The sequence below is a fragment of the Cottoperca gobio genome, chromosome 10 (genome assembly GCF_900634415.1).
Source record: "Cottoperca gobio chromosome 10, fCotGob3.1, whole genome shotgun sequence".
Taxonomy (NCBI): Eukaryota; Metazoa; Chordata; class Actinopteri; order Perciformes; family Bovichtidae; genus Cottoperca; species Cottoperca gobio.
This window is the reverse complement of record NC_041364.1, coordinates 10,747,844-10,774,975: the sequence shown is the minus strand read 5'-3', so window position 1 is coordinate 10,774,975 and position 27,132 is coordinate 10,747,844. Positions and strand designations below refer to the sequence as shown.

Here is a 27,132-nt window from a genome sequence, read left to right as displayed (position 1 = left end):
ATATATATATATATATATATATATATATATATACCGGTGTGTATATATATATATATATATATATACCGGTGTGTGTGTGTGTGTATATATATATATATATATATATATATATATATATATATATATATATACCGGTGTGTATATATATATATATATATATATATATATATATATATATATATATATATATATATATATATACCGGTGTGTGTGTATATATATATATATATATACCGGTGTGTGTATATATATATATATATACCGGTGTGTATATATATATATATATATATATATACCGGTATATATATTAACTAAAAAGATGTACTCAGGTTGCAAAGTGTATCCCAGTTAGTGTGTGTTGGACGTGTAGTAACAGTAACTTAGTTCATGGCACCTTTTTCATGGAAAGTCTATCTATGGTGAAATGGCTGTGACCTGAAGTAATCCAAAACCATTGCACCTGTCGAGGAGCATTACTGTCCCATCGCGTGATGTGGACACCAAGTCAGGCTCTATAAAGCAGGGACACATCAGTAATAATGGAAAGTAACTGTTCCAACATGCTAGTCAGCCATATTGGCATGTTAAGATTAACAGCCCACTCTGAGCCACTGATTTGGAAAAATGAGAACATGTTCTTATATTCTTTCATCCATTTTCTAGGCTATACACAATTTAGTCTCTTACTTTAAGCATTTCACTCAAAGTGGGCAGATGGTTCCAGTGATGTATTCATTTCTAGGCACACAAAGACGACACTTTCTAAAAAAGAGGCAGCGTTTGAATCTAATATTAATTTCCTGTTCTGAAAGACCCCTTTTCAATATCTCCCCATAGCCAAGGTCTGTGGTACTGCCCATTGGGTTTAATGTAATTTGGAAGGACTTTTCTTTTTGTGTTGGATCCGATAGATAGAGGAATGTGTCTGTCTGCGTGTGTACAATACTGGACTGTGCATTTCCTGTGCATGCATTCACCACATGCTTCTGCAAATACATGTGGACTTGCACATGTGTGTGAGTGACTAGCACTTCAAACGTGCAGTAGTTGTAGTTGAAGCCCTTTTTCAAAGGGCCCTTTGATAATGGATGTACGATGGACTTGGGGTGTTTGGCTGCGCTCCTCATGCCGCAATGAAGGACAGTCCATTTATTCATGTCCGTTCCCAGAGAACCAGCAGCCCGGCTCCCCAACGCTCCCTCAAAGAAGTGTGTGTGTGTGTGTGTGTGTGTGTGTGTGTGTGTGTGTGTGTGTGTGTGTGTGTGTGTGTGTGTGTGTGTGTGTGTGTGTGGTGTGTGTGTGTGTGTGTGTGTGTGTGTGTGTGTGTGTGTGTGTGTGTGTGTGTGTGTGTGCGGCATCCCGTGACTCGAGGGGGAATACCCACCAGATATTATGCCACTGTTCTCTGTAAAACTTTGTTCTCCACAAAGAGGCCGTTTCATGCTCGGCTCTTTAGAAGCTTATATATCAAAAATGCGACCGGGTGGGTAATGGGTTGCATTGTGACGGATTCTCTTGGGGCTCTTTGTCCTTGGTTTGACTCATGAGAACCATGTACTGTTACTACTCGAGTCTCATGTCTCTGGTGTCAGTCATGCCAGTGTTATATCCCACATTATGAACAAACGATGTATGTGTGAAGTCATTGCAGGTCATTTTAGCATCAGTCTCTTAAGGCTGCATGTTCCAAAGGGGAGCTCGGTCCTGACACCTGACGCAGCTCAAACTCCAGTCAATCTCTTCCCACTCTGTAAAAACGTTGATGCCTTTGTTGAAACCACTCTGTCTTCAAGTGTTGAAGCAGTCCTAAGAACACTAACCTCTCAATACAGGAGCAACAGAAGTCTGTATTTTATGTCTGTTCCCAGAGTGTTCTCGACATGTCCTACAGTTTCATGTGAACAATAGATATATCTTTGTTCCCAATTATTTTAGGGTTTTTATAGTGGCATGCCCATCTCTGTTTTCTATTCTTTTAAGATTATTGGCCAAAGCAAGTTTCCCACCCTGACAGTCAATGTAAAATCTATCATCTTTGTTCACATGCCACACACACTGCCACCTTCCTAGCTACACTGCTACACTTTCACTGATTTGTCAATGAATGTCAGAAATGTTTGTTTTGCTCAACAATCAAACACCCAACGATATTCAGATTTCTATCACGGACGACTAAGAAAAACAACAAATATTCATATGTGAAAAGTGCAATTAATTTTTACTTAAGAAGTGACAATCAATTATCAAAATACTTGCCGGTTAATTAACTGTGCTGACGGATCGATTCATGGCTAATCTCTTCAGGTTTGACGTAGGTGACCGAGCAGCTGTCTTGATGTCACGCGGAGACTTCCAGTCGCCAGTTGTAGTAATATCCTTTTTCCTAACAAAGCCTTTTCCACTGCAAACCTTTGTTTTGAGATTCAATCTTTGCGATCACAAAGTGAATGAAAGACTAAACCGTATTACTCGTGCTGTTATTGATTACCCTGCACTCATTTCAGTAGCTAGACAAGGTGAACCATCATTCTTCTATAGCAGGAAGTTAATTAAAGTGTGTGTATATATAATTACAATTTCTTTGGGGTGTATATACAGGCTTGATAATTCACATCATATACTTTGGTAGCTTTAACAAATCAATGGTTGAAATCTTACAGTGAAGAATAAATCAATTCATATCCTGGAGGAATCTGTGGTCGATCCTTTATCTTTATACACCTTAACGTAGAAGTGTAAATCCAGTTTATATCCCGGGGGAATAATTCTTGGCTCTACCACATTGCCTTAAAAATATGTCTGTCTATTCTTAATAGAACAACTCTGGGCTTTACCTCATGGGGACTTCACAAAAAAAAAAGAGCTTAAACACTTCTTGTGGTCTCATGAGAGACGTCTTCATTTTCTGAAATCGAGACTGAACCTGGAATTGCAATGAAAATAAAAAAAGTCTGTTTTTAAAGGGAGGATTTTCAACTAAATTGTTAACACTATTTAAAAATAGCTTGTCCTAACAATGTATAGCCATTTTAAAGGCAACATTACACAACAACTTTCCCAAATTATCAGTCCATTTACTGAACCCCCCCCCCCACCCTCCCTTTTTCGTATTTTAACATTTTATTTTGTTACGTTCTTTGATATTTTTGCACTTTTGAACCCTCTTCATTAGTGCCTTGGCAGAATTGAAATGTAAGCTTGTTCTGAATGTATAACCATGACTCATTGCAGCTAATCTAAAAGTACAATACTTTTCAATGTAGTGCAGAAATTCAGCTTGCGTTCAAAATTCATATCAAATAAACCAAAGCATTGTGACGTGCGTTATGTTTCTGCATGCACGGGTGCTTCGGCAAACCTATCGTTTCTCGTTCCTTGTGCCAGGGATTAACCGTAACCTTTCCAGAACCCCCATCACGTTTTCTTTCTCCCATCATGTTCTCACTGTTTGGCCTTCCTCTTTCCATCAACCACAAGGCTCCATGCCTCCTTGTGACCCTTCACAGGCTGCATTGCCCATGGATAAATGGAGAAAATGAAACTGAAATGAGCCTGAAAACATGCTCAAGCACCCCTCCACAAAGCCAGCCATCTGTAATCTTCTACTTGGCATTGTTCGGCATTGTAGCGCCCTCTCTTTTTCATCTCTCCTTTTTTTGTCTCCCTTGTGCCGTTTTCGCAACACCACACTGAATAAATTTAAGAAGCGTGCCACTTGTGACTGTGTTTCACACCAGTCGTAAGTCCTTTTGACTAGCAGTCATATTCTAGAAGCAGTGCAGAACGTGTTCACATCAGTCCCTCTACCCCAGCGAGTGACTGTAAATTGGGGGGATTTTTCAAGGACACGCAGAACAGCATTCATATTCATGCGTGATGATCAAATGTAAACGATTACCCATAGGATTATGGCAGCAGCAAGGTTTCCTCTCACTCCCGGATTTTAGGCCCCGTTTTTAGAGCACTTATTTTTTTTCCTGGTTGTGCAGGACCGCAGTTTGAACATCAAAGCCAGAGCGACAGTGGGTTTTGGCTCGGTAATGCAACAAGAGCTGATGTATGATTTTGTAGTGTACAGATCATCGTCCCTGACTCAGAAAACTGTCCTTCTGTAATTACTGCTGCATTTGCTGTTTGATTTTTTGTTTTTTGCTTTACAATAAATATGCAGTGCAAATCTTACAAGAAGCTATTTACAGAAACAAAACTTATGTATTGGGCCTTTTTTTAATGATTTGATAAAAATCAGGCTGATGATGCATTATTTATTGATTTGCCTTTGTTCACTGAGCCTGTCTTCATCGCGTCTTCCTTTGTGATGAAACAGTCAATGCCTTACTTCGCTCCAGCAACAAATCAATGACAGTCTGCCTGATCAAAGAGTGGGACACATCCCTAACACAACATCAGGCTACATATAAAATATTTAGATGGCGCAGAGGAAGACAGTAGAGCAAGAACAGAGCAAAACAGGAGCTGCAGGAAGCACTGCAGGAGGAACGAGATGACTCCCACTCAGCAACCTTCTTCTCTTCCTGGTGGTGTGTTTGATGTTGGCCCATGTTTGACATTTAAATAGTTTTCTTTTACTGTCTGTCACGTTCCACTTTTCTCCTACTGTTTCCAATTTCCATCCTCTTATACATACCCTTCATCTCTCTTAACTCATTTTAGACATCTATCCATCCCAGTCATAGTGGCCCAAATATGACTCGGTGTGATGGTGGCTCACATATCCATGTTTTCTCTCTCTTTTTCCTTATTATTATTATTATTTTTTTGTTTAGTCCTGTGCTATTTTGTAAATAGCACACTCACACATTGAAGTTATTCAGAACATGAGAAACTGGTGATTTATATTTTGCTGCACAAAGTCTGGTTTGCACATCAAAAAAAACGAAGGCTATTAGATGTTCTTTACAAATAAGAAGCTTATTAATAATGTAACAGAACAGAGCCAGTGTTAGCATGTTGCATTCAGGCTATGCTTTCATCTGTGATGAGATGCTGTTCGCTCGAGCTGTTTGCTCCCTTGCTGAGGAAATAAACAAATCATTTCACGCTACATTTACATGAAATTAATTTTGCACTGTAATATAAAAGTGTAAAAAATGTTTAACTGTTTTGGTTGATATGGTGACACGTGGAGTTCTGTGAAACCTGATTGAGAGGTGATGACACTTTTATTTTATTTTTTGCATCTCATCAACCTGAAATTCATTAGCAGAGATTGTATACAGACGACTTGTATAGCCACAATAGATCGGAGAACACTGAGAAGATTTGATTATTTCAAAAGATAATCCAGCAGTTGGAAGATGAGCCGGTGGCCTTTCTTTTGAGAGCAGTTTTATTTGAAAGATACAATAAGAAAACATGCTAGTTTGGCAGCCCAGCAGCTAACATGGCCGTTGCTCAGTTCTGAGTGGTCTTGGATGTCTGAGCTAAGCTCCATCTTGAACTCTGCCTGATTATTCGACACAGCAGTAGAGGAAGGACAGCCAGTGGCTCAAACATGCCGATCCAGCTGGGTTACCTGCTAAATAAAACATTGGCTGATCCAGCAAGAATATCTGCTAAACACTTGTTGCGCTGCCACTTCAACCATGGTGGCTCAGTGTCTCTGTATTTCCAGAAAGACACTGACCCAATTATTAAAGTTTAGTTTGGAAAGTGAGACTGAAGATTAATTTTCGATTTTTCCAATACGCAATGCAATTGTTTGGGTTGTGCACTCGCTTTGGGAGGTTGTGGAGAGAACAGAACCTCCTAAAGCGATTGCACTCCTCATTTCAAAATGACATTTTACAGGCTTGAAAGATCAAACCACAGAAGAAGATACTGAAAGTTTTTCACCAAATCAAGAGTCGGGGTATTAATAATAGTTTACCACAACGGGTACAGCCATGACTAATTGTTAGCGAGTGCGCTAGCTATTGGCACAGGAATAGTCTTGTATGCATATGCATTTCTTTGACGTCTACTTTGAATGTACATGACGTACACCATTTACGGAACATGAACGGACTATGGTTATTGCTTGAAAAAGTAATATCGCAATGTGTCTTTATGTGATAGTCTCGACTTCTATACATTTATAATTGTTTACGGGAGTATTTCGTTTTTTGTGCATTAAGTACTATGACTGTTTGTAATTAGACTCATTGGAGAAGCACTGATTATTAATTCAAAAGCTGATGGAAGAGAATGTGCTCTGCAACAATGATGCCCCAGTGAGAGTTTCAGCAGGGAGAGAGGAACAGCTGCTTGGTAGAAAGCCATTGTTTCTGTCTGTTTGGGTAAACCACAGCAATAGGCAGAATGTGCACATTCTGCGGTGGGTTAAAAACAACACATTGTTGCAGCCTGATTAGGCTTCTGTTTGTTCCGAGGAGGTGCTCTGCACATGACTGACTCATCAGATTCTGATGAGATCTGACACATCATTATCTCATTGTTGAAACAGACATGTGCCTATGCAGTAAGATAATCTGAGGTGTAGTGTGTTCAAGAGGCTCATGCTGAAATGATTTTTAGAGCTAATTTAGCATTAAAACGGGTCTCCCAACTGACTCCTCAAGGTCATACTGCTCTAAGACAGAATAACAAAAAGGTATCAGTATTAAAAGATATGTGTATTGAAACCTAAAATGGGAATAATTCTCCATACATTTAGATCAAGGATGTCATGGTTGTTGGCTTTGTCAGGGCACTCTGCTGCTCATGAAGTAAAGACCAGCTCAGCAGCTGTGAGGTTATTAGTGTAGCAGCCAGGATAAAAAGGACACTACTATGAAAGGGTTACTGCAGTTTTGCTGCTCTGTGGCTGAATTCAGCGATGCTAACAGATTTTGAGCCTGACTTTGAGCCAACTCTGTAAAGTTGGAGGTTCTTAGTTAAAAGGCGAGCCCTGTCCTCTGAGTACAGATGCTGCAGAGAGCCTTGGAGCTGATAATTAAAAGTGCATCCGACTGAGGAAAAAAAGTCGACAGTCATTAAGGTGAGAGGTTCAGCCTTATTGAACAGTCTACATAGGGACTAAGACCCGGCTGTAGCTGGCGCCCCATTACAGAGAAGCTTGGTTATGAGCCACAAGTGCACACACAACATTCCAAGTTCATTAAATCACTGAGTCCAACTCATTAATTTCACAATGCTGAACTTCAAATGTAATTTAGTGCAAATGTCAAACTGAAGTGCCATGTGCTCACTAACGTCCGGTGCCACATTTTCAGAAATGCACAGGATGAGATGCTGACCATCAGCAATGGGTGTTACTACAGCAATAAGGCGGATGTTCAGACACGTATGAATACATTTGACTACATCCCTCTTAATCTTCCATAATGTTCCAAATAAAATTAGGCTCTTGGGGCTTGTTATTAAATCTGTAAATTATACTTCATCAATCTGAACGAGTACCCAACTATTTAGATTTAACAACATTGAGTCACGTTAAAGAGAAAGTTGCTACCTTTTTATATGGACGCCCAATAAGTGCTGGTGGTAAATGTAGTTATTGAAGCAATAAATTCTTCAGTGCAGGCTATATTGACCGAGAAAGCTGAGTTGTACCAGGATGCATTGCGAGCAAGCTTCTTATGCCTTGAGTGTCCCCACCGGACATATCCTCTTGAACTGCTGTTGGAAACATAGCTGTTGGAAACATAGCTAGCTTGCAATACAAGCAAAGAGAACAAGGAAGCAGAGGAGAAACTGCACAAAGCAAGCAGTAGACCGGGGGTGTCAAACTCAATCACAGAGAGGGCCAACATTAAAAACTGGGACTACGTGCTGGTCGTGGAACAACGGACCAACTCTTCACTCTCGCAAGGATCCTGCAGAGGGCCTGGGAGTACGCCCATCCGGTCTACATGTGTTTTGTGGATCTGGAGAAGGCGTATGACCGGGTCCCCTGGGTGATACTGTGGGAGGTGCTGCGGGAGTATGGGGTGAGTGGGTCACTTCTGAGGGCCATCCAATCCCTGTACGCCCAAAGCGAGAGTTGTGTCCGGATACTCGGCAGTAAGTCGAACTCGTTCCCAGTGAATGTTGGTCTCCGCCAGGGCTTTGCTTTATCACCAATCCTGTTCGTGATTTTCATGGACAGGATATCGAGGCGTAGTCGTGGAGGAGAGGGGCCTGAGGATCTCATCGCTGCTATTTGCAGATGATGTGGGCCTGATGGCATCATCGGTCTGTGACCTTCAACAGTCCCTGGATCAGTTCGCAGCCGAGTGTGAAGCGGTTGGGATGAGGAACAGCACCTCAAAATCTGGGGCCATGGCTCTCAGCAGGAAACCGGTGGATGGTCTACTCCGGGTATGGAATGAGCCATTACCCCAAGTGAAGGAGTTCAAGTACCAAGGGGTCTTGTTGAGAGATTGGCCGGAGAATCGGAGCAGCACGGGCGGTACTGCAGTCGCTTTACCTTACTGTTGTGACGAAAAGAGAGCTGAGCCAAAAGGCAAAGGTCTCAATCTACCGGTCGATCTTCATTCCTACCTACCCTCACCTATGGTCATGAAGGCTGGGTCATGACCGAAAGAACGAGATCACGGGTACAAGCGGCCAAAATGGGTTTTCTCAGACGGGTGGCTAGCGTCTCCCTTAGAGATAGGGTGGGAAGCTCAGCCATCCGTGAGAGACTCGGAGTAGAGCCGCTGCTCCTTTACGTTGAAAGGAGCCAGTTGAGGTGGTTTGGGCATCTAGTAAGGATGCCACCTGGCCGCCTCCCTAGGGAGGTGTTCCAGGCACGTCCAGCTGGGAGGAGACCCCGGGGAAGACCCAGGACTCGGTGGAGAGATTATATCTCCTCACTGGCCTGGGAACGTCTCGGGATCCCCCAGTCGGAGCTGGAGGATGTGGCTCGGAGAAGGGAAGATTGGGGTTCCTTACTGGAGCTGCTGCCGCCGCGACCCGACCCCGGATAAGCAGGTAGACGATGGATGGATGGATGGACTACGTCGAGGGCCAAACACGGTCCACATTTATTGAACAGGATACACATATTGGATAAAGTGCAAAAAGATATGGAACATATTTAAGTCAACTGCAAACTGATTGCTGAGCAGTGGTGGAGATGGTTTGTCAGAGTTTGGAAACGCATAGTGACCAAAGTTTCCTTGCTGCATCAGAGTCTCCCACAGGCAGCTCGGCTTGGAAAGCTCTCACTGCATCACACATGTCCGTGATCACATGGCCCTGAAGCTGCAGGTTTAACATTGAGATGCTTCGTTATGTCGCACAAAAAGGCCAGCTCACATTGCCACTTTCATCCCAGAGATCTGTGGTGTCTTTCACTTTGCTTTCCAAAAACTTTAATTTCATTCACACATTTAGATACTTCCTCAAATGTCTTTTCCCGTGATTTGATTTAATTACCAGTTACGGGCCAGTTATGACAGACATATGATATTTTCTCGCGGGCCGGATATAATTGCCTTGAGTTTGACACCCTGTGCAGTAAACACTGCAGCCAAAAAGGTTCCCGACCCCCTGATCTAGAGCATGCCCCCCCATCCTCCCCACACACACAAAAAATCCAAGTTTAAATAGCCTGTTGTTCTTCATTGGATCCAACTAAGTCACTATCACATCAAAAGATGGCGCTGGATGCAAGAAGAACACTCAGATTTTGCAGCTGCAAACTCAGCTTTCTGGGTCAATGTAGCGCAAACTGGGAAATGTATTTCTTTAATCTACTACATTTACCATCAACAATGATTGGACATCCACATAAAGGGTAGTGAATTTTCCCTTTTTTAATATGGACCCATAAATTCAGTCCCCCTTGTTAATATGTATGAAAGCATTGTTAATGTCAAGACAAGAGAGGGTGGAACTGTCTTGTACATTTCAGCAAGTTCTGTGATTTAAATTGGGACCCACTTAATGTCATAATCTATTCATGCCAGCAGAAAAATAAAGGACAAATTCACATGCTTTGTGTAGATATAACATGTAGTCTGAAGATCCAGAATGTGTTATACAACAGTAAGTGACTGCTGTAAATGAGAAAAACTCCATGATAGTGTCATTTCTTTTGAAAACAATGCACACTGCCCTTGTGTTACAGGCCTGATTGAACACAAAAACAGTTTAGTGGTTTAAAGAAAAGACCAGTTACTGCTCTTCTCACGCTGGGAAAAAATGCTGGTTGTTGAAGTACAATGTTTGTATTCTACTGTGAGTGAGGTAATTCCAGGAAACGTGGCTAGGATGTGTGAGTTTCCCTGGCGATACAAAGTGGCTCCTGTGTGTTGTGCTGTGGCTGATAATGAGACTGGATGTGTGTGTGCTGAGCTAATTCTGGAAGAGTCAACCAACGCCCTTTCTCATAAAATGGTCGCCGCAAAGACCTAAAGAGTTCTGTGTTTCCCAAAATGTCACCACCAAAACTATTTCTCGCTATACTCTTCTGACATTGCGTCACCCAAAACGTTTTCTTGTGATTTTATGTAACACCAGCATTATTATCCGATATCAACCATATGTTAAGTCGGTGGTAAAAGAAAAACAATCTCATCATTTCTTATCTTGAGGAATGTTGATACTGTTTGAGGATTTTGGTCTTTTCCATCAAAGCCTTGACAGTTAATTTAGTCTCTCTGAAAAATGCAAGATGCCCCACCGAAGGTTGAGTTCACTGAGCACAGCGACAGCCTCTGTTCAGGCCGGATAATTGAATATAGTGATGTAGTCATCACTCCTGCCCTTTTGTTTTGCATTTGAGCCAAACTATGTCAGCAGTGTTCAAAACTCATTAGCCTGTGTGCATAGCACCACTTATCTGTGCCTGATACTCCCTCTTGGCATATTAATAGTTGATCTGTGATGGCCTACAAAAGGGAAATATTTTAATTTGATCAAGACAGTTTGTGGAATATTTTATTTTTAATTATATTTTGTTATTTGTCAAGTATTAAGTAGGGTTTTGACCAGAGAGTCCAGCCCCTACAGCAGCTAGAAGAATGTGGTCTGGAAGACGTGAAGGACGGCTAAGTGTCTTTTGAGTTTTTAGAAATGCGCTATACAAATCTAATTTATTATTATTATTATTATTATTATTATTATTATTATTATTATTATTATTATTATTATTATAATGTCAAGGTGCATTTTTGCAATTTGTTCTGCTGCTGAGTAGCCAACAGTAGAGGACTGAGGTTGTACTCGGCGGATCTCATTGGCCACGAGCAGGAAACTGTGGTTGTGAGTACTGGAGAAGAACAACAGAAAAATGAATATGCGTAAGACAATCAGGGTTATAAAGTGTTTGTTGACTAGTCTCTCTAAATGGAGGCTTCTCTGTATTTAGGCCTTTAGGACATACTTTCACCACAGACTTTATAAATAAACTTGACTTGATAAAAATGTTGACATACACACAGCATCAGAGATCTTATTCGCAAAACACACTCAACGGGTAACATCTTATGCATTTGCCAAACCACATTGTGGTCAGAAAGACCTTTTAATCCACATCAAAGTCTTGTTACTGCTCAAAACATGTTGCTCACACAAGGTTAGCTTTATATTCTCACAATAATCATCGCCGAAAGTGAAGGAAAACATAAAATGATGACACCAGTTTTTTTTACTTTTGAATCAATGCTACTGCAAGCGAAGTTTCAAGTATAACCTGTGGGCAAATGAGACAAAGCAAGATGAAGAAAAGGCGTGTTATTTTTATCAGCTAAATTATTACATCTGAGCTTTTAACTACATCAATCTCTTTACTTTTTTGGTCATGCTACACTCACAATCAATCCTTTTCATCCACTTTTGTAAGGATAAAAGTGACAGAAGCAAACATATCAACAAGCCAAACTGTGATGTCTGGATTCTAACAGAATACACTCATCAAAGGGAAATCACTGTCTGTTGCTTACCAGAGCATATTTGGGACCTGCGAGTTATTTAAATTCCCAGATTGTATACGTTTCTCTTGGTGTTCTTCTCCTGATTACCTGTCTTTTATGACTACCACTGGAAGTGAATTGTAGGCTGGAAAAATACTTTTTAAAGCCTTGTTGTTATGCTGTTCATAGGTTGATGACAAAGCTGTTTCCAAGAAACGCGTAGTATTTTCCTATTAAGTCATAGGCACCTCTTTGGCATCAGCAGTCCTATTAATGTATGAATGTGCTGACCTTTGGTTTTCACTACCACACCTGTTTCTATTCAGAGGATCCAAATGTTCCAGTCAGAGTAAAGAGTTTCCTTTTGTAAAAACATTGTAAAAAGAGGATGTGTCCTTTTAATCCTCACATTGTTAGTCAGATGTCACTCCATCTAGGGGAATCTTGGCTTTTAACTGACCGTGACATCCAGCACGTACTGGTGCAGTTGGCAGCCAAGTGCCAGTTGAGGTGGTTCGGTCCTCTGATCAGGATGTCTCCTGGCCGTCCTTTGGGGGGGTTTCCTGGCATGTCCAACTAGTAGAAGACCGCGGGTAGACCCAGAACACGCCGGAGGAATCATACATATCATCTGGCCTGAGGAGCTGAAAGATGTTGTTGGAGAGCACCTGGACTACTTAGCTTAGCCTGCTGCCATGGCGACCCTGCCCCAGATAAAAAGCAGAAAATGGATGGATGGATGGAAGTCATCAATCAGTAATGCATGCCAGGAGTTACTTTGTAATGATATAAATTACCATATAGATTGTGGAGTAGAGAGGGTTTCTTTTTCCTGTCACAGAATCAACACGTTTAACCTGGGTCCAGTTCTGACATTGCAGTGATACCAATCTTTAATCAAATCGGTACCTGTTGGTGAAAATATGCTTCTGGTCAACCTCCTTAAGTCTGTTTAAGTTAGAAAGTATCTAATGTCTTTCTACAGCTCCTAGAGAATGACTGTGAACTTGTCACTTTCATCATCATAGGTTTGTGATCTGTTGACCGATCTGAATAAAGCTTCATACTGTATCAGTGAACTTTCTGGACTGTCGGTTATTAGATATATTCTGAAGTGCTGAAACTTTCACTGATTTCTTTTTAAATTGAAAAATATTACAATAACAAAGTGTGATAAAGCAAAACATCACATTGTCTTCGAACAAGGGCAAGAAAACATCACTAAACAAAACAATGTGCTTGGAAATTCAAGGTGGCTTTGACAGGATCTTGATTGGCACTTGATTAAAATTAAATAAAAAAGTACATCATTCATAATGTTCTTATTAATTGCTAATTGATATACTCAGTTGTTATTACGTAGCAGTAGAAAATGGTTAATATGGGCTGGTGTAGTATAATTATCTCACAATTACATTTAGATATTAGACATTAACTGACACTAACATCAAGAGTGAGCGAAAATGAGCACAATGCCAACGATAACTATTTTCAGAATGATGTTTATCTGTCTGGAAACAAAATAAATGCAAAAACGCAACAAAGAAAGGTCATTAATTACAATAAATATACATCCCTTTTTAGCTATTGAAAAACACATTTATTTATTCAATATTTGCATACTGTTTATTTGACTGTATTTATCAGAATGAAAAGCTTGTGTTTCTCTTTCTCATCTTCCCTTTTGTATGTGATGAAGAGACTACTTACTTACTTGGCATTCAGAGGAGATGAAAACTTGTTGCACCACTTTGTCATTCATTGACAGGCCTGTTCTCCTCTTATTGTCTCTTATTAGGCAATCATTATGGTGAATTGTGGCACATCGATGCGCATCAGTGATTGAGAGACAGTGATAATGGACGACAGGAGGAGAGATTGGCAGCATGCAGTGACATTCTTCATAATTAACGATGGTGTTGTTAGCACACCTCATGTGAATTAGTTGATATGCTAAATAATGAGCTGTATTGAAAATTAATGAGTGCTTTCAGAGTGATTTATAAGCATAATTCATTATTCAAAGTGCAGCAAATAAACCTAATTGAAAAACGAGAATTAAGAGATCACACAAATATATTCAGTTTATTGTTCAAATGGCTTTTAACTCATTCTTATCATTTTAGTGCAGCAGAGACTTCGAAATAAATTCAAACTCGGCATAAAATTCAAATCATGGTCACTGGTTTTCATCAGGTTTCCTTTTGTGTGTTTTAAACTGTATTTATACGTATAACAATCCACACGATCCAACTAATGTCAAAGAATCCAAACATTTAATATGCTCAAGCGTCAAAAAGCTCAAGCATAAGAAACATTTTCTTAGTGTTTGCTGAATACTACAAAATCCCCCAGTGTCCAGGTATGACGCTTTAGAATCTGGATGTATTTTCAACACAGCTGCTCGGCACAGTCTCTCTTGCCAAGTCTTCCTCTGTGTCGGTCAGTGGATGATTCACTGGAATCCCTCCTGAACAGGTTGGGAACAATCGCTTATTAGGACCCAAATGATGACCATGTGTTCTGTTTTCTCCGATTTACTTCTCACTGACAAAAAAAAGTACCACTGCACCTGGCTGGCCCTCGAGTAAACAATGCACTGATTGTCCATGGTGGGACTTCTTCTATTGACTGCCTCCTGTTGCCTCTGTTTGGATGCCTTCTGGTGTCAATATTTAATTGTAGCCTCTCTGATGCCAGATCTCACTTGAATTCTTGAATATTATTAATATAAAAGTTGAGGCATTCTATGTAGTATAACATGCCAGAAGTGGTGATGACTGTGGCCGATTGGAAAATCTTTACATATTGCCCAACCATGTCTAAAAACACATGCTGGGTTTACTACCGAGTCAGTGTGGCGAGCACCTGGATTAGCAATCAACGTAGACTGTTAAGTGAACATAAAAAGCCTCACAGGTGTTGCATAAATACATAAAGACTACAAGTGAAAAGAACGTATAGACAAGGAAGCAATTGGCCTCGACAGCTCATTTTTCAGGATCGCTGTTTTATCTTAAATTAAATTGGCGCAAAAGTAGAAGGGCTACCATATTTATGAATGACTAGTTTGTAGTAGGCAACATGACATGGCATAATATGTTGCTACATATGGCTGTTTTGTCCCTATATAGGCTTCACTGGAAGAATTATTTATGGACTCCCCACCTCTTGCACCTACAATATAACGCCCAGTGCTTGTGAGACATTTGTAAATTTAGCATGTGCATTTGTCGCAGACTACTGCTAGTCATTGCTGCCATCCGCAGCCTACTGTGAAATAATTGTCTGTTTTAGACTCAAACACGGGGTTTCATGCTAATCTGACTTGTTTTCTCATTATCCTCACCACAACCCTTCCCCTTCTCTCCTTTCTGCTCATTATCTGTCGTCTGGTTTTCACCTCACTTTGTCCTCATCCTTTTTCTCTCATTTGTCTCTCTCCCTCCCTCTCTCTCTCCCTCTCTCTCCCTCTCTCTCCCTCTCTCTCTGTCTGTCTCGCTCTCCAGCCCAGTGAGTCCACAGTGGTGCTGCTCATTGCTAACTAGGCTGCCTCCAAGCCCACAGGTACGTCCCCCTCCCCCTCCTCCCTTTCATGCTCTATTTTTAACTCCACTCTGCAGGATCCTTCTCCATGAGTCTCTCTCTCCAACCCCAACTAACATCTCTGTCAGCTCCTCTCTACCATTCCAGCCAAGTGGTAGGAGCCTGTGGACCAATATCTATTTATTAATTTATGGCCATGCTTGCTCTATTTTTATTAATTTTTTTATTGAAGAAGCGCTGCTATCTATGAGAGGGCACACTTTTTGTTTCCATAACAACATTAGATACTCTTTTCAGCTGGTCATCTATCCCCTTTTTCACATCATATTATAAGTATAAATGAAGTGTATTAGATGGGAAGCATGGGTAAAATGATGAGAAATTAGTGAGTTGAGCTGGGTGAAAGTGGAGCATGATTAAGACTCAAACCCACAATGTTTAAATATAATATTTATATATATATACAGTTGGGTCCATAAATATTTGGACATTGACACAATTTTCATCATTTTGGTTCTGTATACGACCACAATGGACTTGAAATGAAACAATCAATATGTGCTTTAAGTGCAGACTTTCAGCTTTAATTTGAGGGTATTTACATCCAAATCAGATGAATGGTGGAGGAAATACAAAACATTATATACGTGGTATCCCCTTTTTAAGGGACCAAAAGTAATTGGACAATTGACTGTTCAGCTGTTCCATGGCCAGGTGTGTGTTGTTTCCTCGTTAGTTCATTTACAAGGAGCAGATAAAAGGTCTAGAGTTCATTTCAAGTGTGGTATTTTCATTTGGAATTTGTTGAGGTCAACTCTCAATATGAAATCTAAAGAGTTGTCACTATCAGTGAAGCAAGCCATCATTAGGCTGAAACATCAAAACAAACCAAATCAGAGAAATAGCAAAAACATTAAGTGTGGCCAAATCAACTGTTTGGTACATTCTTAAGAAGAAAGAACGCACTGGTGAGCTCAGCAACACCAAAAGACCTGGACGACCATGGAAGACAACTGTGGTGGATGATAGAATAATTCTTCTCCTGGTGCCCTTCACAACAGTTGGTCAGATCAAGAACACTCTCCAGGAGGTACAGTGGGTGTATCTGTGTCAAAGTCAACAATCAAGAGAAGACTTGACCAGAGTAAATACATAGGGTTCACCACACCATGTAAACCATTGGTGAGCCTCAACAACAGGAAGACCAGATTAGAGTTTGCTAAAACGCATTTAAAAAAGCCTGTAAAGCCGAAAGCAACCAAAGAGTTTTTTAAGGCAAAGAAGTGGAATGTTCTGCAATGGCCAAGTCAGTCACCTGACCTGAATCCAAATGAGCATGCATTTCACTTGCTGAAGACAAAACTGAAGGGAAACTGCCCAAAGAACAAGCAGGAAGTGAAGACAGCTGCAGTAAAGGCCTCGCAGAGCATCACCAGGGACCAAACCCAGCGTCTGGTGATGTCTATGGGTTCCAGACTTCAGGCTGTCATTGACTGCAAAGGATTTGCAACCAAATATTAAAAGTGACAATTTGATTTATGATTATGTTACTTTGTCCAATTACTTTTGGTCCCTTTAAAAAGGGGATACCACGTATAAAATGTGTTGTAATTCCTCCACCATTCATCTGATTTGGATGTGAATACCCTCAAATTAAAACTCATATTGATTGTTTAATTTCAAGTCCATTGTGGTGGTGTACAGAGACAACATGATGAATGCACTGGGATTTAAATGACTGATGATATAGTAGAGGATATGTTCATTTATGTCTAAAGTAGTTTGCTTTGTTAAGCTGCCATCTTGCCTTGCATGGAGCCTAGCATCCGTCTCAGCCCCCCCACTGAGTGGAAACATAAAGCTGGACTAGCTGTATAGCCCCCCCCCCCCCCCGCAGCCTCTTGTCTCTCAAGTCCGCTCGACTGGCTTTTCTTGCTGCATATCCCCCTGACAAGAGCTTACAGCACATAACCTCCTCCAACGGATGAGTACCACACTCTTGAAGGGCTCGGTGTTTGTGTGGAAAAAGCTTGTCGACTTTATTGTACACAGGTTGAGTGGGTGTGCAGTTCTCACACGTAAACAATTGTTGAAGTTATTTGCGCTCCTGTGATGGTAAAGAATAGCTTGCAATGGATTGAAATGTTAGAATACCCCTGATAGCTAGACTTTTCATCCTTGATTATTACTGTCTCATCAGAGACTTGTATATACTTTTTAAGATTATTTATCCTTGCAAAAATATTTTATTATAGAGAATAACTTTATTAGGATGATGCAGCTTGCAGAAACAGCTCTATAGCTTTTCAGCAACACTGTGTCCTACAACATTACTATCTCTACAACTAAAATGCATTCTAAAATTCAGATTACAGTTGCAGTTTTAAACATGTGGTTAACGTTGTAAATTGAAACAAAACTACTTGGTTAGGTTTATTAAAAGATAAAGGGGTAAATTAAAATAAGTGAACGTTGACTTTTGGTTTCACAAAGGACACAAACGCCTGTTTTCTGACGTGGACTTCCATAGACTTTGATTAGAAACGTATTTATGATGCATAAAAAACAAATGTGATCCGGGAAAGGTTTATTGATGGAGCACTCGAAACGTAAATGACGAGACCAGGCTGCCAGGTGGCACCGGTGTTTTTGACGTAAATGCAACATTGATTCTCAGTGCTATACTTTCTGTTTAGTGGTTGTCATCCTTGGGGCTTGCAGGGTTTATTGGACGACTGCAGACAAAACAACAATCTCTTATTCTCATAAATAAGGGTTTGGTTCCCATGGTTACACTATTTGTCTTTTGATGTGAAGTATTTACATTTAATATGAACTTGATCAAGGTAGTGTTTGATACAAAAGGGCGGAGGGAGAGGAAAAGGCTCTATTGAGGCTCATTTAAAAGTCATCGACGTGCATTGGCAAGTATTGTTCTTATTTTAATGATGGCCTCTCAAGAACAGATTACACTTTAAATACCTGCTGACTTAAAATATGAATTTCCATTTTCTGTTATGTGATATACAGGCAATTGAGAGGGTCATGTCTGAGGTAAACAACATTTTGTCAGCCTTGACAACACGGTCTGCCTCGGTAATGATCCCCGTCTGTGTTCCCAGACATGGCATTTAGGACTAAGGACAGACCTTGCATCATTCCTCGCTGATTTTCCCATGCAGAACCTACACAGGTAGACGGCTAAAAGCGAATCCATTAGTCAAACTCTCTGTCCTTCACGGCTACAGACAGCCGCTTTCAATGGCAGGATTTTGAGTTATTATGTGTCTTACCAAAAGAAGCATGCGGCTTGTTTTAGAGAGATTTCTGAAGGATTTTACACACACACACACACACACACACACACACACACACACACACACACACACACACACACACACACACACACACACACATTAACTGTGTGCCTGCTTCCTGCCGAGGCACATCTCACACTCTCCAAGTACTCAGTCTTTGCCTGTCAAGTAGACATACTCTGCAGCAGATGAAATACGCCAAGCAGTGGCATGCTGAGATAATGCACACAGCAATGCTGCCAAAGTTGTGATGTTGCAAGCAGCACCGCTTTCAATGAACGGCAATCATTTCAGTGCACTCCCATGCATCGGCACAGTGTTTACAGCCTTTTCAAATATTTTAAATTGCTCAGTTGAAGCATGTCATATAACCATGCCCTTTTAATAATCTGGTGTTGGGAGTTTGTGGCACGTCCCCATCTCTTTTCCCTGTGTTGTTCCTCTACGCTTACTGATCAATAGAATAGGAATGCCACTTATAAGCAGACTTAAGCACTTTCAATGACTGATTCTGTCTTGGGCATATTTTAGGTGAAAGCAGGAGGTAAACCCAAGTAGCTGCGATAGCAGGAGCTTTGTAAATTGTCTCTCCTCCACTATGAGCCCCACAGGCCTCACTGACCCTGTTTGGACCTGGTATCAACAGCTCTAAGCACACGTGTGAATGCACCAAATGCTTTGGTTCCGGTGCACTGTGCTGATCTGACCCCCGCCCGCCTGCTCTCATCCCTGGCTGTCTGGAGCTTTGTGTGCCAGGGACCGTCTGTAGACAATAACCGTATATTTCTAGGTTCATAAAACATAGGCGAGAATCTTAACATATTACATGCATACCGCCACAGAAGTGCAAAAAGCACGGCCATCGCCACACGCATACAAAGACTGTAGGCCACGCTTTTTCCTTTGTCATTGCACGTTCCTGTAGTAATGTATGATTTAGGTGAGAGTAACAACTGAAATGCATACACACACACACACACACACACACACACACACACACTCACACCAAGATGTCCATTTGTGTTCGGATCACAAAAGACGTATGTTAATACCAAGTCAGAGCAGGTTCTCTGTCTCATCTTTCCTCTCCATTTCTGCTTCCCCCTTCTCTGCTCTCCATCTTTGTTGCTCCGACGTCTCTTTCTCTCTCCTCTTTATTTGCTCCCTCTTTTTTCAGCCGGGCAAAAGCATACATAGATTAATAATACTAGAGAGGCAACAGAAACATAGTTTGCCCTTTTTGTCTTTCCCGCTCATTGAATTCCATTTCACCTCCTCTCCGCTTGTCTCATCCCTCCTTCCTCCTCTGCCTTCTGACAGCCGAGGTACCCTGCAGCCTGCCTTGGCCAGGTATAACACTACATGAAACGTTTGCAGCCAGAGCTCCCTTTCAAATATGCTTTCTGCTGTATCCCTGCTCTCCATGGGCACTCAGTTGCCCCTGCCAGGCAGATGGAGAGAAAGAGGGCAAGGGAAGGAAAGGAAGGAAGGAAGGAAGAGCGAAGGAAATGATTAGAAGAGACAAACATCGACCGAAAGAAGAGAAAGGGAGAGTGAGGTCTTGAAAGTTTGCCTAAACTCCAGATCCGGAAGTTCCACCTGGCCTCTGTAGATGATCAAAGAATCGGTATCCAGGTGAGTGTAGCTAGGGGAAGTGATGCGCCCCTTCTATCACTCCGCTTTTAGTTTGAAGCTCCTCTTATACATCCGTAGTCTGGAGGTTGCAACGGGACATGAAGGAGTTTTTGAAAGTGTTTCTGATCTTGACATGTTTTCATCATCTGATGTCTCGGAGTCAAACTGAGGTCTGGGTTCAGTTGAAGAAATAACATATTTTGCCTTCAACAAAAATCCATTTAACTTTATCCCTCAAGGTGAGATTTCAATGGCTTGTTCTGCTTTATTCAGGATTGATGTCCTCGTGTATCGAGTCTGGATTATTTTTTATCATTTTGCTACAAAGTGATTAAGCTTCTCTCTCTCTCTCTCTCTCTCTCGCATTGACAAATACGGATCAAAGAGCACAACAAGTAAAACAAATGTTATCTGAAAGGGAAGTTCTTTCAAGAAAATAACACGTGGATATGACGCTCACTTGTTATGGCACCTTGTTCTGGAATAAATTCTAAATTCCTTCTATTCAAACTAATCAATGGGATGTTCATTCTACTCAAAATAGTCCGCTGCGTCCGCTTCCAAATGGTTTTACAAGCAGTTACCAGAACAAATGAAAGCACAGTGTCGTGCAAACATTTATTAGCTTCTGTCAGAAAAGTCATTGCCTGGGAATAATTGAAAACTTTAAGCGTAAAAGAGATATTGTGTTTGCCGTCAGAATGTAATCGATTTTTGTTTCTTTTTAAAATAACCATCCGGACCGGGGGAGCTTTCTCCTCAGTGATTGTAGGGAGGACATGCGGACTCTATGGTATACCTACATAAATCTTGTCTGAAGACAGGCCAGATAATGCACTGTAGGTCTGAGAGGAGAGATTTAGCCTCTGGATGCTGCGCTGACAGGAGATACTGAGGGGAGGCAGTGCGGGCAGTAAAACAACTGACAGTTGGTCATTACGAAAGACGCAGGTGGGACAAAAATCAATCACGCCGAGACTGGCCCGGACTCTTGACAGATGCCCGACGTCTGCTTGATGAAGAGCTCGGCCATTCCTCTGACTGATGAGTAGGAGGAGAGGGGAACGAAAGGGGAAAGAGGAGCGAGGGAATTGGGATGAATTGGAGGATAAGCAAGAGGCACGGAGGAGGTGTGAAGACAATAATGAAGCACTAAATCAGGGAAATCAGCAGGAAAGTAGAAAAAGGGTTGAGGTACTGTATATGTTAATGAGTAGATGTGAGGGGAACGGGGAGAGGTCAGCATGTCATAGAGTAGAGGGGGTGCAGGCCAGGAGAACAAGGCTGGAGACATTTTTGCCAACATCTCAAGTCAAGCGGTCATTTGATGCGACTACAGTTACTGTAACGGCACGTTTGAACAGCTCTGCGTGCAGGTTTTAGAGCAGGCCGGAGTGCGTCTTCTGACAACACCTTTTTATAGGCTATTTCATGGTGTCTGCTCCAACGGTATGAGAAAATATCTCAAGTGTGAAATGCCACTGCATTATTGGCCCATACTAAATAACTGGGAGCACTTTATTTATTTATTTATTTTCAATTTCCTAGTCATTAAAAAAAAAAAAATGTGTATATGACGGGGAATTTTGTACTCTGTGATGATGTCTTGGTTGAAAATGCACTTTTAAAGGTCGACCAAAGTCCAATAATGTTCAATTGGAACAGTTTCCAGTGAACCAACTGAGAAGTATCTTGAATCAAAAGTCATTTCATCATACAGCTTAGTCTGCTCAACATGACTACTTTATGGCTCATGCAATGACATGAAGGTTCAACAACTGGCAGCGCGTATCTGTTTTTTTCCGTCTTTTTCTCATTTTAACCACCATGCCTGCAAGTTTTGGTAGCACAATACGAAACGTGTCCTTGCTGATGCTAATATCCTCTGTTGCAATATATCCCAGCAGATTGAGAATCTTTTTAATATACAAAATGCATTGTTGAGCTTGTATCCGTGTGGGACGACTTCCTTTTTCTGCAGTACAATGAAATGAGACTGCAGCAAATGGAGGCGAATGCATTGTCAGCAAACAACAATCCTGTGGCAAATGGGTAAACATGTTTACGGAGCATTAAGAGTACTTATCCAGTGAATCAATGTCAGCCTAAGTATTCACAGCAAGGCCACCAAAACACACATGTACAAAGTTTTAGGTTTGGTGTTGGGGCTGTCTGGGTAGAACAGAGACGGACTCATCAAAGCTGCGTTTCTGCGTTCGTCAGAGTTGGCTCATATGCGTGCCCAGGCAATCTGCATAATTATTGATTACGACAGTCTTTGTTCACACTCATGATATCATCCAAGGAGCCGCCTGTCACTTCAGCACGCCCTCCTTTCAAAGCTCATTATTAAGCTCAAGTAATTAGGTGGGACCACACCCCAGCCTGGTAGGTGCAGCCAAAGCAGAGATGTTCAGGTCATGCAGGATAAGTGTTCTCCAACGACACGCATCAATGCACACTGTGTGATGTGCATGTCAAGAGAAAAGGCCTCAAACCCAGAGTTGCCTTTAAAAAAAAAAAAAAAAAAAAAAAAAAAGGTAATTTGCTGCTGAACCAAGAATTTATAGCAATTTAAAGAAAGCAAGTTAGACATGCAATCAGTGCTGAATATGAATAATAAATTAAGGAAAAGATTGTGGGGAGTTTCTATTTCTCATCCCTTAGATCTGAAGTATGCATAAATCATTCCTATGCTACTACTGCTACTGCTACTGCTACTTCTACTACTACTACTACTACTACTATCACTACTGCTACTTCTACTACTACTACTATTACTACTGCTACTGCTACTACTACTACTACTACTACTACTACTACTACTACTATCACTACTGCTACTTCTACTACTACTATTACTACTGCTACTGCTACTACTATTACTACTGCTACTACTATTGCTACTGCTACTACTACTACTATTACTACTGCTACTGCTACTTCTACTACTGCTACTACTACTGCTACTACTACTACTGCTACTACTACTACTACTTATATTACTACTGCTACTTCTACTACTATTACTACTACTTCTACTATTGCTACTGCTACTACTACTGCTACTTCTACTACTATTACTACTGCTACTACTACTATTACTGCTGCTGCTACTGCTACTTCTATTACTGTTACTGCTACTACTACTACTACTACTATTACTACTGCTACTTCTACTACTACTACTATTACTGCTGCTACTACTATTACTACTGCTACTACTGCTACTACTATTACTATTACTACTACTGCTACTTTTACTATTACTACTACTTCTACTACTATTACTATTACTGCTACTTCTACTACTACTATTACTACTACTACTATTACTATTTTTACTACTGCTACTACTACTATTACTACTGCTACTTCTACTACTGCTACTTCTACCACTATTACTATTACTACTACTGCTACTTCTACTACTACTATTACTACTGCTACTACTGCTACTTCTACTACTGCTGCTACTACTACTACTACTACTGCTACTTCTACTACTGCTACTACTACTACTACTACTACTACTTTGCAGTTTATACCCTCTTGTTGGCAGTTCTCTTCTTAAATAAATAAATGTGTTGATTAGCCTCATTTTGATCTTAAAGTAGAAATGTGTAATATTGATCATCATTTACTGCACAGCCGCTAGTCGAAAGAAGGAAATGAAAGGCAGGAGTGAGACGGGGGCGGGGGGGGTCGATGAAACGCAGGTTCCACTCTGATTTAGATGCAACCGTTGCACCATGGCATCTGCTTGATGGCAAACGAGAGACCAATAGAGTTGGTTATGGTTTGCTTAAATTGATTTACAGTAACAATTGTTACATAAAAGTCACGGCGGCGTTTTAGAGAGATAATATTGAAAATGTTAACCGGAAAGATATTCTGATGAATACAATCTTCACGTCATCACACATGCTCACATCTGTGTAGTGTTGAAAAGTTTCACATATGAACGTGTATTTCAGATGAGATATATCTTCATATTTTATGCAACTAGAACTAAGCTGTCTATTTGTTTTTATAAGCTGCAGATTTGCCATCCCTCTGTTTATGTTAATGAGCTGTGCACAGCTCCTACTAGGAGCTACAACACACTGTAGTGCCTTTAGTGCACATGTTGCCTGCTCCATACTATCTCTCAATCTCTACCGACTTCTCTATAGTATACTCAATCACATTCCTCCCTCCTACCTCCGTCTATGTCCTATAACTCTGTTCTTTCATCTCCTGCTTTAATCAAGCATCTGATCACAGACCCAGGAGGATGAGGGATAATGAGATTAGGCCTGTACATGTTTACACATTCTGATTTACATTGAGCTTTCCCTGTCTTTCTCTGTCTGACCCATATTTTCTGCCTTCTTTGCTTCATATGTCTCCACTGTGGCTCTATATCTTTCCCCCATCCTGCTTCAGTAGCAGCGTGTACACTCGTGCCTTGTTTACCAATACCTGGTAATGTTACCAGTGAGGTTTTTAATTCCAACTCTGCAGTGTCACATCTGGTTATTTCCGTTCAGTTTACGGACTCGTACATAATCTGCCATTGTCACCGTTTTGCTTGTTTTGCATGGGGCTGCAAGTTGTGTTGCGTCATAACAATTCACTGGAGTACTTTTTTTATGGTGCAGCCGGTGCCGTTAGAAGGGTGCGTACGTGTGTGTGTGTGTGTGTGTGTGTGTGCGCACGCTCTATATACAGTGACTGATCATGTGGAGCACATCTCCTCCAGTCGTCTGTCATCCAAACCGTCCTCAGCGCAGCCTCCCTTCATGTCATCTGATAGTCTGAGAAACACTCAAATGTTACACAGTAGAGCTAACCAAACAGAGCAGACACAAGTTACTGAGGCTACAACTAATGCAATGTGCAGATTCCCAGGATTTAGCAGCCGACCCTTGAGTGGAAGCATAAGGTTTTAGCAATAGGGGAAATGAAATTATAGGCGCTTAGCAGGAGGGCCCTATTGATCCACTGTGACAGAGAGGAGGTGAGTGAGCCAATGCCAAATGTCTGTAATCCTAAACGACTTCCGTGGTACCCCAGGAGGATGTGAGATACTCATTTCACATAATTGACCATATCTGGATAATTGACCTATACTAAGCAGCGCGCTAATTTGAAATGTCTTTTAAAGGCCTGAGCCGTGATCCAAATGTAATCAACAGTGCCACACATCAAAACAACGAAGCCTGCTATCACTCTCAACATGGCGGGACTTTTATCTAACACACGTTTGTTTACATCAGTACTAAAATGATGATTTCCCATCGATGTGGAATCTATATTTGTAATTTAGAGAATAAAGGTTATACAGTTTAATCTCAGCCATTTGTATTTCAATCTTCTGTTTTTGTTTGTTTCTATTTTCTTCGAAATAACAGGCCTGTGCACCAAATCGGTCTGGTTATCCGGTTTGGATTTTTAGATGAAAACATTTATATTATGAAGTAACAATATGGTGAAGTTTCTGAGCTGCTGTCAAATAATCTAGCGCTGTACTCGTAACCTCCCACGTCTTGCCCTCTATCTATTCATTCTGGCTCAGGCACACAAATACATTTGTACAAGTACATTTATTTTGCTTCAGACGATTTTAAATCCGCCCCTGCAATTCATTAGGTCATTATAAAGTAAAATACATCATATTAATGGCTTTGTGACAGACGGCAGTAATGTCGCAGCCGTGTGGGGACCCACTAACTGTTGAGAGCTAATGCTGACGTGTCTCAGTTGGCTTGTTTTTAAAGCTAACTGCAACACACACAAACAAGTCATCTTCTGGCCTCTGGAAACAAACCACTCTGCTAACTGTGATACAGTCTTGTGCTACGACTCCCAGTGTTATAGTAAAACAAAATCCAACTTGTTGCGTCATTAGAGGAGAAAAAAAGAAGCTCCCATGATCCAAAAGACTCTGACAGCTGACAACAAGCTGTTTGTTCCCAAGCCGGGCAGCTACTCGAGCAGAAAACACAAATGTGACATTATAGAAACACTGAATTTGTCTCCACATTCTTTTTAAAGGTTTCAGACAGACATGCTAATATAAAAGCCTATCGGATGAAGTTACGTGAGTATTACAGTGTTGTCGTGTTCATTGGTTTGGCTTACAAAGAGAACGCTTGGTGTTGGGTAGTGTTTATGTTACGTGCCATTATCTGTTGGCTGTTTTGGATTTTCTTTTTATTGATTATTTTTTACGAAGAACTGGTTGCCCATCTGATCTTTTTCCATTTTCATTTCTTTTATCTTCTTTTTTTATGGCTTATTTCTTTCTTTTTTTATGCACTGTGGTCGTAATGATGCTTACACCCATATATTGCCGTATATATTTACAGTACATCTCCTGAAAGGCAAGGTAAATGCAATGACTCAAGTTTCTAGGTTGTGTCAGTGACGCATTATAGCATATTTCAACAGTTAAACATAAACTACATGTTCTGTGCAGTAAGTTCCTCCCAAGATGTACAGATGGACTTTATTTCAAGCTCTAGTCTCCAGCAGACATCCATCTATTTTTGCCCAATTGGTTGTACATGTTATTAGTTCTAATCCTAATCAGGTGGCCCATGGCATTAAATGTCCCAATAATATAAATGATGGTGCAGAAACATCACTGGCTAGATAAGCACTGATTACACATTAGTGTTAATGGGCTATAAAATGTATTTTCAATGTGTACTATGAAGTCCAGACTCACAGTTCAGTTACAAATGTCATATACAGTTAGAAGGATCATTGTTTGAAAAATATTT

At 40.8% G+C, this 27,132-nt stretch overlaps 1 protein-coding gene across 4 annotated transcripts in view; it reads left to right on the top strand.

Moving 5' to 3' along the window:
* mid2 (midline 2) overlaps positions 1-27,132 on the top strand; it is a 139,199-nt gene that overhangs the window by 15,950 nt on the left and 96,117 nt on the right. For 3 of the 4 annotated variants that reach the window (XM_029441494.1, XM_029441490.1, XM_029441493.1), the window contains exon 2: positions 15,374-15,431. The exons of the other annotated variant lie outside the window; for it this stretch is intronic. The gene's annotated coding sequence lies outside the window, so the exon portion shown is untranslated. The remainder of the gene's footprint in view (positions 1-15,373; positions 15,432-27,132) is intronic. 4 annotated transcript variants of the gene reach the window in all.